Source organism: Hypanus sabinus, chromosome 10, assembly GCF_030144855.1.
Source record: "Hypanus sabinus isolate sHypSab1 chromosome 10, sHypSab1.hap1, whole genome shotgun sequence".
Classification (NCBI taxonomy): domain Eukaryota; kingdom Metazoa; phylum Chordata; class Chondrichthyes; order Myliobatiformes; family Dasyatidae; genus Hypanus; species Hypanus sabinus.
In genome coordinates, this window is record NC_082715.1 from 167,283,640 (window position 1) to 167,300,474 (window position 16,835).

Sequence of the window (16,835 nt, forward strand, 5' to 3'; positions counted from 1 at the left end):
GCTATTTGCTCTGAGAAGCTGAAAACAAAATATTGCACCGAGAGAACGGCGGCTGTGATTATCGGGACAGTGAGTGTGCTGGCCTGTTTGGAGACTGTCCCCTGGGGCTTTGCAAAGGAGCCTTTTGCCATAATTAGTGGTATTTCCTTGTATTGTGTTCTTACACTAAGCAATAAAACAATCCCCTCATGGGCGGCATTTACGATGTTTCACCGCATTATACCCCTTTGTGTCCAATTCTTTCTAATTTTGCTGTTCAATGTTCTGACTGTCAAGCGGATTCTAGCGGCCAATCGAGCTCGCAGGAGGCTCCGGAGACTAAAGTGTGGAGAGAATGACAAGGACCGTGAGATGGAGAACTGACGCAAATCCATCATTTTGTTGTTCTCCATTAACGGTTGTTTCATATTGTTGTGGTTAACTGAAGTGGAATCAAGTGGACTGCAGGGTGTGAGATATGCGGAAAGATTGAGGGAATGAAATCTATTTGGCCTAAGTTGACAAATAATGAGAAGAAAAAAAATCAACAAAAGAATCGGATATTCCCCTTTCCAAAACATCGATCAAAATTTACACAAGTATTTAAACTCAAAAATGTTTGATCCCACGAGCCCCCAATTGTTATAATCCAACAGCAATGAATATATAATTGAGACAGGTTTTTATAACAATTAAAACATTTATTAAACACTACTAAAAAATCCCAAAAGTAAACAAACGATTCATTTAACCAGAAGTCGGCTACAATACGGCAGCTCTAACAGTTCTCAAAGCGAGAAATGCAAACACAGTTCTTTAACATAGTATTGCAAAAAGTCCAAAATGACTTACACAGCCAGTTAAGGGTGAGACTTTTCTTGCAGTAATTAAATCCCCTTTCGCGACGTTACTGCTGATCGTAACCGAAGTATGCTTTGCCCAGAGATTTGCGGTTGAAGGAAATTAAACGGCTTAAAGGCACTGAACTTCCCTTGGCGAAACAGGCGTCCACCTCTTTCTGCTTTCAAAAATGCAGGGGATATTACGGACACAGGTTACTAACTCTTTGTACGAAGATTTAATAAAGGTCGAACCTGCTTCACAGCCGACAACACCAGCTTTCCTCGCTTCTTCCAGCTTCCCGAACTTCGATAAATCTTCACTCTCCGACCGGACTGAACTGAACTGGCAGTATTGTAGCAAAACTGCCAGCAAAAACCTTTGAGACATGGGGCGGAAAGTAAAACTCCACTCTAAAACAAAACTGCCATATGCTACATCGAATATGTAGCGGAACGGAGTCACTTAACGAATTCAACCACGAACTGCCCAGCATCACAGGAAGGGGTTCTCCTTTTATACCCTGTTGAAAAAAAACTATTACATGACCTCTCACGGGCAGGAAAATTACGTCACTGCACTATCACAAGACCATTACATCATGCTGAATATAGCCTCAATTACTTCATGGTCAGGTGACAGACACGAAATACCCACAGGGGTACGTAACAGTACTCACTGCAATGTAGAAGCACGAGGGACATTCTTATTGAAACTTTTCGAATGTTGAAGGCTGAGACAGAGTAGATGTGGAAAAGATGTTTCCCATGGTGGGAGAGTCCAGGACAAGAGGGCACAGACACAGGATAGAGGGGGGTCAATGCAAAACAGAGATGTGGCGAAATTTCCTTAGCCGGAAGGTGGTGAATTTGCTGAGTTTTTTTGTCATGATCAGCTCTGGAGGCCAGGTCATTGGGTGTATTTAAGGCAGATATTGAGAGGTTCTTGATTGGAAATAGCATCAAACCTGATGGGAAAAAGGCCTGGAAAATTCGTTGAGCAGGAGAAAGAAAGGATAGGTCATAACAAAATGTTGGAGCAGACTCGATAGAAAAAATGGCCTAGTTCTGCTCTTATGCCTTATATTTTCATGGTCTTCTGTTAACAGAAAGGCAGCATGGATACAGAAAGGGTAAATCATGTTTTAATAATATGTTGTAGGTCTTTATAAATCAAAGTATTGATTATAAGAGTTGGAATGATATAGTGAAGTTGTATAAGGCATCGGTGAGGCCGAATTTGGAGTATTGTGTGCAGAATTTGTCACCGAATTACAGGAAGGATATTAATAAGGTTGAAAGAGTGCAGAGAAGATTTACAAAGATGTTGCCGGGACTTGAGAAACCGAGTTACAGAGAAAGGTTGAATAGGTTAGGACTTTATTCCCTGGAGCGTAGAAGAATGAGGGAAGATTTGATAGAGCTATATAAAATCATGATGGGTACAGATAGAGCAGGCTTTTCCCACTGAGGCTAGGGGAGGAGAAAAATCAGAGGACATGGGTTAAGGGTGAAGGGAGGGAAAGTTTAAAGGGAACATGGGGGGCGCTTCTTCACACAGAGAGTAGTGGGCGTGTGGAATGAGCTGTCAGATGAAATCGTAAATGCTGGTTCACTATTAGCATTTAAGGAAAACGTGGGCATGTGTATGGAAGAGAGGTGTACGGAGGGATATGGGCCAGGTGCAGGTCAGTGGAATTAGGCAGAAAAATGGCTCGGCACAGCAGTGAAGGTCCAAAAGGCCTATTTCTGTGCTGTAATGTTCTATGGTTCTACGAACAGGGAACTAAAATTTATTATAACAATAAAGAGGTGATATCATTTACTTGGGCTTCAGAAAGACTTCGAGAAGGTACCCTAGAAGAGGTTAATATTCAAATTACAGGAGTCAGGGATTCAGGGTAGGGGATACGAACGTGTGCAGAATTGGCTCAGAAACAGAAAGAAGAGTTATGGTGAGAAGAACATTTTCATACCCGGAAGATGTTAGAAGTGGCGTTCCAAAAGAATTCGTTTTGGGCTTTCTGCTGTTTATATTTACATTAATAATTTGGAAAAGCTCAGAACTAATAACCTACTTATTTTTGCAGATGACACCTATTAGAGAAATGGGCTAATAACTTGCAGGCAGTAGAATCAATACAGGTAGATCTAAAAAAAATCTATACATCTATTTCTAGCTGTCTTTCTGCCTGCTTGACATCTATTTGTCTTTTTGCCTATGTCTCTCATTCTCTCCCTCTCCCCTCTCCCTCCCTTCCTCTCTCTCTCCCCCCTCTCTCGTTTTACTTCTAACAATTTACCTCATGATTGTCTTTCTCTCCTTCATTACCAACCGCCATGCAACTATCCATCTGCCAATTTCCAGTATTGTTATGTTGTAGCGGAGTGCTACACGCAACTCTGAAATAACGACACCTAGTCCGTGAGCTGCAGTTACAAAAGAGGTTTATTCAAACTTCGCGGCCTCGCTTTAAAGCCTTCCTGTTCCCGCCCTCCCCGGGCGGGAATGCTGTAGGGGGCGCGTATTCACAGTCCCGTCCCGCGCGCGGGCTTTTCCCTTTGCTGGTGAAGCAAGCTTAGCGCCCTCTTTGGGACCGGCCTCAATGCCTGCGCGTGCCCTTTGTGAGCCGGTTCGCGTGCGCTGGGAAGTGGATCGCCAGATAACCCCCCCCCCCCCCAGAACCTGGTGATACACCCCCCAATTTCCTCAGTCTGGGCCGCACTCTGTTTGGGAGGTCTGCCTCTCCGCCGCGGTGCCTGAATGTCGGCCGGCTGCGCCAAGTCCACATGGGCCGGTTTGAGTCGGTCCAGTGTGAAAACCTGCTCTTTCCCCACAATGTCCAGCACGAATGTGGACCCGTTGTTTCTGATCACCGCAAACGGCCCCTCGAAGGGCCGCGATAGTGGTGCCCGATGTGCGCCCCGTCGGACAAAAACGAACTTACAGATTTGCAGGTCTTTGGGTACGCAGGTCGTAATCTGCCCATGCTGTGAAGTGGGTATGGGGGCCAGGTTACCGAGCCTCTCTCGTAGTCTGCCCAGGACTGCTGCGGGTTCTTCCTCTTGCCCCCTTGGGGCTGCTATGAACTCTTCTGGGACGACCAGGGGTGCAGATGCTCTTTGGGCGCCGTGCCGATTCCGTGCAGGACCCAGCGAAGCTCGTCCACCCAGTTAGGCACTTTGAGGCGGGCCATGAGAGCCGACTTCAGGTGACGGTGGAAACGTTCCACTGGTCCGTTCAATTGTGTGTGATAGGCAGCTGTGTGGCGCAGCTGTGTCTCTAAAAGGCTGGACATAGCTGACCACAGGCTGGAGTTGAACTGGGCACTGCTGTCGGAGGTGATGTGGGCCGGTACCCCAAGGCGAGATACCCAGGTGGCAATCATTGCTCGGGTGCAGGATTCGGAGGTTGAGTCGGTGAGCGGGACCGCCTCTGGCCATCTTGTGAACCGATCCACGATAGTGAGGAGGTGCCGCGCTCCGCGTGACACTGGCAGGAGGTCTACGATATCAACATGAATGTGGTCGAAACACCGGTGGCTGGGGTGGAACTGCTGCAGCAGGGCTTTGGTGTGCCGCTGCACCTTGGCAGTTTGGCAGTGCATGCACGTTTTGGCCCATTCACTGATCTACTTGCGGAGTCCGTGCCAAACGAACCTGTTGGCTGCCATCCGGAAGGCTGACCTGATGGAGGGGTGCGCTAAGTTCTGAATGGAGTTTAAAAAGCGCCGCCACCAGGGGCGGGATTGGCCGGTCGTGACGTCACAGAGTAGGGTCCTCTCAGCTGGGCCTACGGGGAGGTCCTGAAGCTGCAAACTGCAGACTGCAGTTCTGTAACTAGGGATCTCCTCGTCTGCCTGCTGCGCCTCCGCCAGCGCTTCATTGTCAACACCCTGGGACAGGGTTTGGATGTTTGGGCGGGAGTAGTCGTCGGCCACGACATTGTCCTTTCCCGAGACATGCCGGACATCCGTCCTATATTCGGAGATGTAGGACCGATGTCGCTGCAGGCTGGACGACCAGAGGTCGGATGCTTTCGTGAACGCAAAGGCAAGAGGTTTGTGGTCCGTGAACGCGGTGAGGGGCCTACCTTCTAAGAAGTACCTGAATTGCCGGATTGCCAGGCATAGCGCCAACAGTTCCCGGTCGATAGCACTGTATTTGAGCTCGGGTGGTCGTAGGTGTTTGCTGAAAAACGCCAGGGGTTGCCAGCGACCCTCCATAAGTTATTCCAGCACTCCACCGACTGCCGTGTTAGATGCGTCCACTGTGAGGGCGGTAGGGACGTCCGGTCTGGGGTGCACTAGCATCGCGGCGTTTGCCAAGGCTTCTTTGGTTTTAATGAAAGCGGCGGCGGACTCCTCGTCCCAGGTAATGTCCTTGCCCTTACCCGACATCAGGGCGAACAGGGGGCTCATGATTCGGGCTGCTGAAGGGAGGAAGTGGTGGTAGAAATTTACCATACCCACGAATTCCTGAAGGCCTTTGATCGTGTTGGGTCAGGGAAAATGGCGGACAGCGTCCATCTTGGCGGGCAGAGGGGTTGCCCTGTCTTTAGTAATCCTGTGGCCCAAGAAGTCGATGGTGTCGAGCCCGAACTGGCATTTGGCCGGGTTGATTGCTAGGCCGTATTCACTCAGTCGGGCGTAAAGTTGACGGACGTGGGAGAGATGCTCCTGACGGCTACTGCTGGCTATGAGGATGTCGTCCAAATAGATGAAAGCGAAGTCCTGGTCGCGTCCCACCGCGTCCATTAACCGCTGAAACATCTGTGCGGCATTCCTTAGGCCGAACGTGGTGATGAGTGCCGTTTTTGGGACGTCATCCGGATGCATGGGGATTTGGTAGTATCCCCGGATGAGGTCTACCTTGGAGAAGATCCTTGCGCCGTGCAGGTTTGCTGCAAAGTCCTGAATGTGCGGCACAGGGTAGCGGTCCGGTGTTGTAGCCTCATTCAGCCTGCGGTAGTCGCCGCATGGTCTCCAGCCCCCTGTTGATTTGGGCATCATGTGCAGGGGGGGGGAGGCCCATGGGCTGTCGGACTGCCGTATGTTCCCCAATTCTTCAATCCTCTTGAACTCCTCCTTCGCCAGTCGGAGTTTGTCTGGGGAAAGCCTTCGTGGACGGGCGTGGAGGGGTGGTCCTTGTGTCGGGATGTGGTGCTGAACGCCGTGTCTGGGCATGGCTGCCGGGAACTGTGGCGCCAGAACCGATGGGAAATCAGCCAGGACTCTGGTGAAGTCGATGTCGGACAGCGTAATGGAGTCTAATTGAGGGGCCGGAAACTGGGCTTCACCCAGGGAGAATGTTTGAAAGGTCTTGGTGTTGACCAGTCTCTTCCTTGGCAGGTCGACCAGTAGGCTGTGAGCTCGCAAAAAATTCGTTCCCAGGAGCGGTTGGGTTACGACGGCCAGTGTGAAGTCCCACGTGTACCGGCTGGAGCAGAACTGTAGCCGTACAGTACGGGTGCCGTAGGTCCTTACTGTGCTGCCGTACGCGGCCCTCTGTTCGCGGTTCTCTGTTGCGGGTGTCATAACTCGACGGAGGTAAGACGTTGATCTGGTCTCCGGTGTCGACCAAAAAGCGGCTGGCCCTGGCGTTTCCCAGGAACTTGCCGGGCGGCTACAGCGACAGGCTTCTGCGCCCCGCCGCTGGTGGTAGTAGCACCATTGTTCGTTTGACTCTTCACCCTTGCCTCTGGGGTTAGTGGGCTTTTTGGCCGGGGTCTGGTCCGGTCTGCTGTTGGGACCGTGGCCTGGTGATCTGTGTGACGGACGCCCCACTCTCCTTCTTGGCTGTCCCCAGCACGTCTGCCCGGGCCGCTACGTTCCGTGGGTCGCTGAGATCCGCGTCGGACCGCAGCAGGTGTATGTACTCGGGCAGCTGCTCCAGGAATGCCTACTCAAACATTAGGCAGGGCTTGTGTCCTCCGGCCAGGGACAGCATCTCGTTCATCAAAGCCGATGGTGGCCTGTCCCCCAACCCATCCAGGTGCAGTAAGCGGGCAGCTTGCTCGCGCCGTGAGTGTCCGAAATTCCTTATGAGTAGGGCTTTGAATTCTGTGGATTTGCCATCCTCCGGGGGCGACTGTATGAACTCCTCAACCTGGGTGGCTGTCTCCTGGTCGAAGGAGCTCACCACGTAGTAGTAACGTGTGGCATCCGAGGTTATCTGCCGAATGTGGAATTGGGCTTCTGCTTGCTGGAACCATAGGTGAGGTCGCAGCGTCCAGAAGCTTGGCAGTTTTAACAAAACTGCATGAACAGATACGGCGTCGTTCATCTCCGGTCCAAATATCATTTGGGCCGTCGGGATCACCAATTGTAGCGGTGTGCTACACGCAGCGCTTAAATAACGACACGGAGTCGGTGAGCTGCGGTTGCAAAAAAGGTTTATTCAAACTTATTTAAACGGCCTCGCTTTAAAGCCTTCCTGTTCCTGCCCTCCCCAGGCAAGAATGCTGTAGAGGGCGTGCATTCACAGTCCCGTCCCGCTCGCAGACTTTTCCCTTTGTTGGTGAAGAAAGCCTGGCTCCCTTTTTGGGGCCAGCCTCAATGCCAGCGCGCGCCACTTTGTGAGCCGGTTACAATGCGCCGGGAAGTGGGTCGCCACATTGTGTTATTTAACACTCTGCCCATTCCTTTGCAGATTGAAATATTTATTCCCAATTTCTTTTGCCTTTTGACAGATTTTCGATACCCATTAAAGACAGATACATCAGCAACATGACACAAAAATGCTGGAGGAACTCAGTAGATTTCCATGCGTTGCCCTGGATTGCCAACATCTTCAGATTTTCTCATGTTTGTGCATTATCAACGTGTTCATTTTACCGTTTCCATCCTGATCGCTGTCTCTCTATTGTATCTTTCTACGCAGCTGTGTTTGTGTGTTTCGAATTGTATTGACTTCATTTCTCACATCCTTCATATACATGAGAATTAAAATAATATTTGTTAAGTCTCTGTCTAAATGTGCAATGTGCAATTTATAGCAACTTTATGTAACTAATAGTAACATACTACTAGTATTTACTAGTTAATAGTATGCACAACAGGACACTGTGTGTGTGCGTGTGTGTGTGTGTGTGTGTGTGTGTTTGTGTGTGTGTGTGTGTGTGAGTGAGAGAGAGAGAGAGAGAGAGAGAGAGACAGAGACAGAGAGAGAGAGAGAGAGAGAGAGAGAGAGAGAGAGAGAGAGAGAGAGAGAGACCAGGAAGAAACGGAAGGACTGAAGGACAGTTCAAAATGGGAAATCGCAGGGACATGGGTAGGGATCTCTCAATGCTGCTAGCCTCCGTTCAGAGATGAATAATTAGCCAACAAAAAGATGAAATCTGTGATCTTTGCTGCTTCGTGAGAAAGCTCAGTTTTTGAAAGTAAATCTACCGACCAATTTGCAGCAGAAACGCTGCTGAGGTATTGCCAACGAATTTTTGAAATATTTGTCTGCAGTCGCCTCAATATTTACAGTAGAGACAATGCATTGAATTAAAGTGTTTGTCAAGCAAATGTAACTGAGAAAGTTAGTGAGCTGTATAACCGTATCTCTGGAGACAAATTTTCTGTATAAATCAGCGCCGGTTTGATTGCATCAGCAGTCTGCCGGAGCTGTGAATTCAGGAGCAAGAGAAATCACAGATTCACACTGAAATGGTGTATCCAGTCATCTGGCGAATTCGAGAAGTTTACTATCCCTTTATTTCTGCCTTTGGAATTCCCGGTAAGCCGCAGCGTCATCTGCCGTGGGTGAATTTTGAAGTTTAATTCCAATGTTGTGATGATTTTTCCGCTTGTTTAAACTCTTACATTCCCGTCCCAGTGTTCCGGATTTCAGGAATGGAGAGGAAACACCGCGACGACAGATGCAGCGATTTAGATCTAAAAACAAACTGCTGCAGGAATTCAGCAAATCGGCCATCTTCTGTGGTCTGAGCGGGTCAGGCAGCGTTCTTCCAACGGCTTGTGATTAATAATGAAATTTTCGGCTCTCTGCTTTTAGTCTTGTCTGCTGGAAGAATCCAGCCATCAGCGTTCGGATTTATTCATTTCATCCAGACCAGACAAGGAGGACGCCGGTAGAAAATGTTCCATCTAATGTTGATTCTGAGGAGAGTTACCCAGTTTTAGCTTTCCGCTGTCCCTTCACATTTCGTTCATCAGTAAGGAATCCGTATTCAGATCATATTGAATTTATTTTACTGTGCAAACTCCTCTGTCTCCGCCCTCTGCGCGACCTCTCTCGACCCTTTAACCGCTAAATGCAACAATTAGGTGGAAATATTACAGGATCTCCTCAAACTGCTGCATTTGACTCTGCTCAGTATTTTCTCAACTTGTTGTTCCCTGTCTTTCTTACAGCGAACTTGGTGGCGATTGTGATCCTGTCCCGGGGAAAGTGCGGTCTCTCCAAATGTATCTCTCGCTACCTGGTGGCAATGGCAGTGGCCGATCTTCTGGCAGTTATCTCCGATCCACTGCTGGGGTGGACTGCTCTAATTTATTTTCCCCGATCATTTCATTTCATCACTCCTGTGTGCAGACTCTGCATATGGTTGATTTCTGCGAGCACAGCGGCCTCAGTCTGGCTGACCGTCGCATTCACCGTCGATCGATTTGTGGCTATTTGCTGTGAAAAGCTGAAACCAACATATTCCACTGAGAGAACGGCGGCTGTGGTTATCGGGACAGTGAGTGTGCTGCTTTGTTTGGAGACTGTCCCCTGGGGCTTTGCATACGGGCCTGGACAAATAATTGATGGTGTTCCCTGGGGTTGTGTTCTTACTCCGGGCTTCACAAACTCTCCCTCATGGGCAGCATTTGAGATGTTTGACCTTATTTTAACCCCTTGTGTCCCATTCTCCCTGACTTTATTGTTCAATATTATTACTGTCAGAAGGATTCTCGCGGCCAGTCGAGCCCGCAGGCGGCTCCGAGGTCAAAAGAGTGGAGAGAATGACAAGGACCGGGAGATGGAGAACCGACGCAAATCCATCGTTTTGCTTTTCAGCATTACCGGTAGTTTCATATTGTTGTGGGGAACATACGTTGTATTTTTTATCTACAGACGGATTTCACTGAGTTTTGATTATTCTGTCAAGGATCCCCGTTACATCACACAACAGGCAGCGGGAATGTTGCAGGTTCTCAGTTCCTGCACCAATACGTTTATTTACGTCCTGACTCAGAGCAAATTCCGGATGGAACTAATTAATGCGGTGAAATACCCACTGAATCGGATTTTGAAACTCATGAAACGTTAGAAATAAATGCTGTAACGTGTTACAATTCAGCTGCTAACATACTCCCTATTCTGTACCCCCACTTGTGGGTAAATAGAAACAACGTGTTGAACAGAGTTCTAAAGCAAACACGAGAGATTCTGTATTCACTCGATATACAAAACAACACACACAAAATCAGATCCTGGTGAAGGGTCTCGCCACGGAACGTCGACTGTTTACTCCTTCCCACACATAAAATGCTGGTCGATCTCAGCAGGCCGGGTAGCATTTAAGGAAAAGAGTAAACAGTGGAGGTTTCCAGCCGAGACCTTTCATCAGAGCCCTGTCAACTGTTTACTCTTTTCCCGTTTTGTGTGTGTTACCTTAGACTTACAAAACAGCTGTTTACAGCTGATCCGGACCTCACCATCCCAGAGAAATCCCCTTTGTGCCTCACGTCGCGCAGTGCTAAATTGAAGCTTGAGGGGAACCTGTTACCCCTGCTTCGGGTTCTGACAAAACTCCCTGATCTTGGAGTATATTTACATCTCTATCAACCACTCTTGCTCCCGTCAAAACCCGTCCTTTCATTCGCTTTCTTTATCTCCTCCTTCTCTGCCTGTGAGTTTTCCTTCTCATTGCCAACTTTAACTATCTTCCTGTGAGAGAATTTACTGTTACTGTTACGATTGTAACAGTAAAAGTACTGTTACGATCATTTGTCCCTCTGTGAGAGATAGAGAGATAGGGAAAGTGAGCGCAAGGGCTGACGGCTCGAAGGAGAGAGCGAAAGAAACATCGCAGGGAAAGGGCGCGCTGAAGAGCACGTGAGGGAGAGGGCGAGAGGGAGAGAGTGCCATGGAGATGACGCTAGAGTGAGAGTATGTAGATGGCATGAGGGAGAGGGTGAGGGCAATGGTGAGCGCGAGGGAAAGAAACAAAAGGAGACATTGCGAGGGGAATAGCACGAGGGAGTTGGCGTGAGGGAGAGCGCGGGAGGAATAGGACACGAGGAATATATCGCTGGAGTGAGCGCGAGGAAATGGGCGTGTGAGAGAGACAGAGAAAATAGAATGAGAGAGAGAGAGAGAGCGAGATAATGAAGCGACTAAGGCATCGTGAGTGAAACAGACAGAGAGAGAGAGAGAGAGAGAGAGAGAGGGGGGGGGTTGGGACAGGGAGAGGTTGAGGAGGAGGCGGAGGGGGAGTAGGGGAGTAGGAGAGGGAGAGAGATAGAAAAATAGAAAACAGGCTGTGAGACAATGTCGGATCTGCGGTTCCACTCTTTCACAGAGATCGGCTTGTTTACTGGAGGTTAAGCGGTATTTGAATTATGTATAGCTACTACTGTACACATTAGTTTTTTTGTTCAATATTTAAATCGTACGATCTCGAACAAATTGTTTGTTTTCATCACGTGTGCATTCTCCTGTTTTTCCGAATGCTTAAGTAAATTGCTTGATCTGAATCAAAGAATACAATGACTGAATTTTCAAGCGATTTTCACTGTAAACAAGCAATTAGAAAGCACATAAGTACACGGGGATGGAAAGATATGAATCACATGCAACAAACACTTTAGTCGGAGCACAGTGTGTAAATGAGTGAGATTGCAAGGATGATGCGTTACTCCAATCATGGCATGGCCAAGGATATCTCTGAGAAGGTACGGGCCATACTGAAAGGTCACGGTGATCAGCCAGGGGTCATGTTCTTTATTAGAACTGACAACAGAGAGACACGTTCCTGCAAAGAAAAATTAAGAAATATGGCAGGAAGTTAGGAAATACGAACTCTCGGGTGGTGATTTAGGGATTATTTCAGTTGCCTCATGCTTGCGAGGTAATAAATGGAAAGCTGGTACACTTAAATGTATGGCTAACAATTTGGTACGGGGGGGGGGGCATCAGCAACACAGATCACTGGGCTCTCCTCCAGGATAAGTGGGATTGGTGAAACAGAAATTGGTTACAGTGAAAGGGAGCTGGAGCCACCCTGATGATTTTTATCGTGTGGCATGTGCTGGGGGTGTTGCGATCGAGAGCTACAGGTCAGAAAGGAGCATTGAGCGGATGGGGCATTATTTGATTGGTGTGTTCAGGAAGGTTTCCAGAAACAGTAAGTAGATGGGGCAGCAAGGAGGAAGACATACTTGGTGTGGGACTGGGAATTTGGCAAGATGATTCGAGTTCAATTGAGAAAGATTTATAGATCTTAATTCTGGAGGGTTTCAGATGGTTATTGATAAGAATATGTTTGGACCTGCAGGTCGATGATAGTAAATTTCTGGAAGAATTGAGCAGGTGTCATAGAGAACTGATGTTACTAGATGGAGCTGATGTTAGCTGACGTCTGACATGTGAGAGTCTTGTACAGCCCAGTCGATCAAAATTTAATAGTTCCCCGTCCCTGTGAGGATGGTAGAGAAGGACAGGGACGGTCAGGAACTTAGTGTGAGGAGAAATATTGTATTTGTTTAAAAATGTAATAGGAGTCATATGTAAGGACGACGAAGATGAAATTGGAAAGGCTCTTGGAGGAACATACAAGAAACAAGAAACAAGAAACAAGTCACACAGTGAATCAGGAGAGTGAAGAGTTACCAGGAAATGTCCTCGTTCAGGAAGAGCAATGAGGATCCCAAGACATGTTATGCATACACAGAAAACAACAGTACGGTGGGGAGAGGATAGGACCACCTTAGGAAAAAGGAGGTGATTTATGCCTGGAGCCAAAGTTAGCATGCGAATTAGGAAATGAACACTGGTGTTCACTATGGAAAAGGAGAAGGACGAAAGCGTGATGAGAAAGGTGGTATGGTGATATTCTCTGGCGTGTTGATACTAAAGAGGAAGTGCTGTTGGGTCTCTCAAAAGATTTTGATCGATAAGTCCTTTGGGGGAATTTAGTAAATTGGGAGACACAGATCACATGCAGTTAAATATGCTGTTTAAACTGCCGGCACCGTACTGTAAGAACAGAGTTCTTAACAACATCTGGCCCATACTGCAAGGAGAAGGAATGGTCTACCTCTGGTGTAAACATGCACTGTAAAGGGACTGCTCAGGAATAGTCAACATTTGAATACAGGGACAGTGAAGTTTACAATATCTAGTCCTTCACTACCAGGACACAGAACAATAAAGCTCACAGCACTGTGCATTGAGCACACGGTACTGTAAACACCCAGCACCGTACAGCACCGTTAAACACGAGAACAACCACATCATCACAAAGACGGAAAACTGTACAACCGTGATAATGGACTTCAATTCAGGTACACTATCTAACCCCTCAATCCCGCTGGACATCTCTCAGGATCTAACAGAGAGCTGACAAAGGAGAACCTTGAATGATCTGTGCTTCAACTTCCAATGATTTTTGAAATGCCAGCAGCAGAAAGTGGAACAGAAATGTGGGCAGGTTCTGGAAAGTAGTAAAAGCAAGAGAGTACTGTGCGACTGTAATTTCCCTAATATTGACTGAGATTGTATTAGTGTAGAGGCTCCAAGGAGCAGAATTTGTTGGCATCGTGGAAGTATTTCCTATCATTTACAGACTATACTATGTCAGTTTGTACAGAATTAGCATGTGATCTAAAACATTGATAATGTTCTCTAGATCTATAATGGAGAATAGCCTAACTTGTTTGAATTAGAAACACCAATGCCCTTGAATGCAATAACAATTGAAAAGTTTTGGAAGCAGCCAGTCCATCAAACGTAAAGTCCTCCCCACCACTGAACACATCTACAGTGAGAGCTGTTGTAGGACGTCAGCATCCGTCATCAAGGATTCCATCATGAGGCGATGCTCTCTTCTCCATGCTGCCATTAACAAGAGTTACAGGAGCCTCAGGTTCCACATCCCATGTTCAGGATTAGCTTTGGAAGTAGACGGGATAATTTCACTCACCACAACAATGAACGCACATTGAGGGACTCCACCATTCATGTTCTTGATTGTTACTGCATATTTATTATCATTTTGCTTTGCTTCTTGTTTACTTACACAATTTGTTGATTGAAACATATAATATTATTAAGGGATTAGACACGCTGGAGGCAGGAAACATGTTCCCGATGTTGGGGGAGTCCAGAACCTGAGGTTACAGTTTAAGAACAAGGGCTAGGCCATTTAGAACAGAGTTGAGGAAAAAAAATGTTTCTACCCAGAACGTTGTGGATCTATGGATTACTCTGGAATAATATGGAATAAAATTCATTCTATGCTATTGAGTGAATGATGCAAGATTGCAGATTGCTGGGGCTTTCACAGGGATCTTTGTAGTCTATTTTTCATTACACATGTTGCGGCAGAGAACTGCAGATGAGCCAATATTGTTCGCCCAGTTAACAAGGGCCACAATAACAAAACAGGAAACTGCAAATGAGCCAATAAGTTTTGCCGTTTAAAAAAGGGCTGTAGTTTGAAACAAAGAAACTACACAGGTGACATAAAAAATTGGTGCAGTTGTGGTTATTGAGGAAGGTTGCAAAGGACTCAGCAGAACACAGACCATCAGAGAATGAGGGTAAGGGAATAGCATATGAGTTGTTGTACACTAGGACGTGACATTTTGCAGGATTTTTTTCAGAATCTGTCTTCCTGTTGGATAGCAAGAATGGCCGTTATGTCAGTGACAAGCTCTGCCTCAGGATGTAGGGAATCAAAGAGTTGGTCGGTGTCCCTTATAAATAAACGTGAGGGACATGCACCAGCTGTACTGCCTGACTGACCGTGTGAGGTAAATGGAGGTGGAGATCGACAGGCCTCGGCTCATCCAGAACAGTGACACCAGATCCCTTAGTGAGATGGTCGCACATAAGGTGAAGGGTTCTGATAAGTTTAGTGACCACCAGTAGAGACATGGGAAAGAGTCGAACAATGCAGGGTTCTCAGTGGCTGCTCACCTCACAACACACACATATTTTTAATACTGATGGTGGATTGACCTCTCAAGGCGCACCAGCAGCAGCCAGGCTGCTAGCACTGGTAGTGTCTCAGATGTCCAGTAGTGTAGAAGGGGATCAGTCTGGACAGTATTTGAGAGATGACACAAGATATTGCGGCAGTAAAAGAGATCCCAGGATGGTGATCTCCTGGGATCAGGAGACTTCTTGACCAGGGTCAGGAACGAATCAAAGCGGCTGCAGAAAATTCTCAAGTGCTCATGCTTCATATGTCCTCTCTTCACATGTCCTCTCTTTTGGAAGAGGACAGCGAGGCTTGAGAGGAAGTGCGGCGGCGGCCATTTTCAAATTGTCCAATTGCTTCTCAGATCGGAGTTCTGAGAGGCGGGACTGCGCAGGCGCGTGAAGGAGGCCCGGGAAGGAGGGAAGATATATAAAGGAGATACTGAGTGAGGTAGTTCTCTTTTGGAAGAGGACAGCGAGGCTTGAGAGGAAGTGCGGCGGCGGCCATTTTCAAATTGTCTAATTGCTTCTCAGATCGGAGTTCTGAGAGGCGGGACTGCGCAGGCGCGTGAAGGAGGCCCGGGAAGGAGGGAAGATATATGAAGAACGCCGCCTTAAGAAGCGGGCAGCTTCGTTTACGAGCAGCGGAGTGAGCCGGGCGCAGAGTGTAGGGCTTGGGCTCAGAGGGCTTAGGCGGAAGAGGGCACAGTAGGCTTATCTTTTAGTTCTTGTATTTTCAGTTATTTGGGAGGTATGAATGTGAGGGCAGCTTGTTGTTCTCGGTGTCGGATGTGGGAGATCCTGGAGTGTCCGAGCCTCCCGGACGTCCACATCTGCGCCAGGTGCGCCGAACTGCAGCTCCTGAGGGACCGAGTTAGGGAACTGGAGCTGCAGCTCGATTACCTTCGCCTGGTCAGGGAGAGTGAGGAGGTGATAGAGAGGAGTTACAGGCAGGTGGTCACTCCGGGACCACGGGAGGCAGATAGGTGGGTTACAGTCAGGAAGGGGAAGAGGCAGGTACTAGAGAGTACCCTAGTGGCTGTACACCTTGACAATAAGTACTCATGTTTGAGTACTGTTGGGGGGGACAGCCTACCCGGTGGGAGTGACAGTGGCCGAGCCTCCGGCACAGAGGACGGCCATGTAGCTCAGAAGGGTAGGGTTAGAAGAAAGAGGTCCATAGTAATAGGGGACTCAATAGTCAGGGGCTCAGACAGGCGTTTCTGTGGAGGTGACCGAGAGTCCCGGATGGTAACTTGCCTCCCTGGTGCCAAGGGTCGGGACGTTTCTGATCGCGTCCAAGATATCCTGAAGTAGGAGGGTGAAGAGCCAGAGGTCGTGGTACATGTAGGTACCAATGACATAGGAAGGAAAGGGGAAGAGGTCCTGAAACGAGAGTATAGGGAGTTAGGAAAGCAGTTAAGAAGAAGGACCGCAAAGGTAGTAATCTCGGGATTACTGCCTGTGCCACGCGACAGTGAGAGTAGGAATAGAATTAGGTGGAGGATGAATGCGTGGCTGTGGGATTGGAGCAGGGGGCAGGGATTCAAGTTTCTGGATCATTGGGACCTCTTCTGGGGCAGGAGTGACCTGTTCAAGAAGGACGGGTTACACTTGAATCGTGGGGGGACCAATATCCTAGCGGGGAGGTTTACTAGGGCTACAGGGCGGACTTTAAACTAGTAAGATGGGGGGGCGGGAGACTATTTGAGGAGACTATGGGAGAGGAGGTTAGTTCACCAGTGGAGCAAGTAAATAGACAGTGTGTGAGGGAGGAAAGGCAGGTGATGGAGAAGGGATGCGCTCAGCCCGAAGATGTAGGGGAGAAGAAAGAAAAGGATAATAAATTTGAATGCATTGTTAGTGATGGAAAGA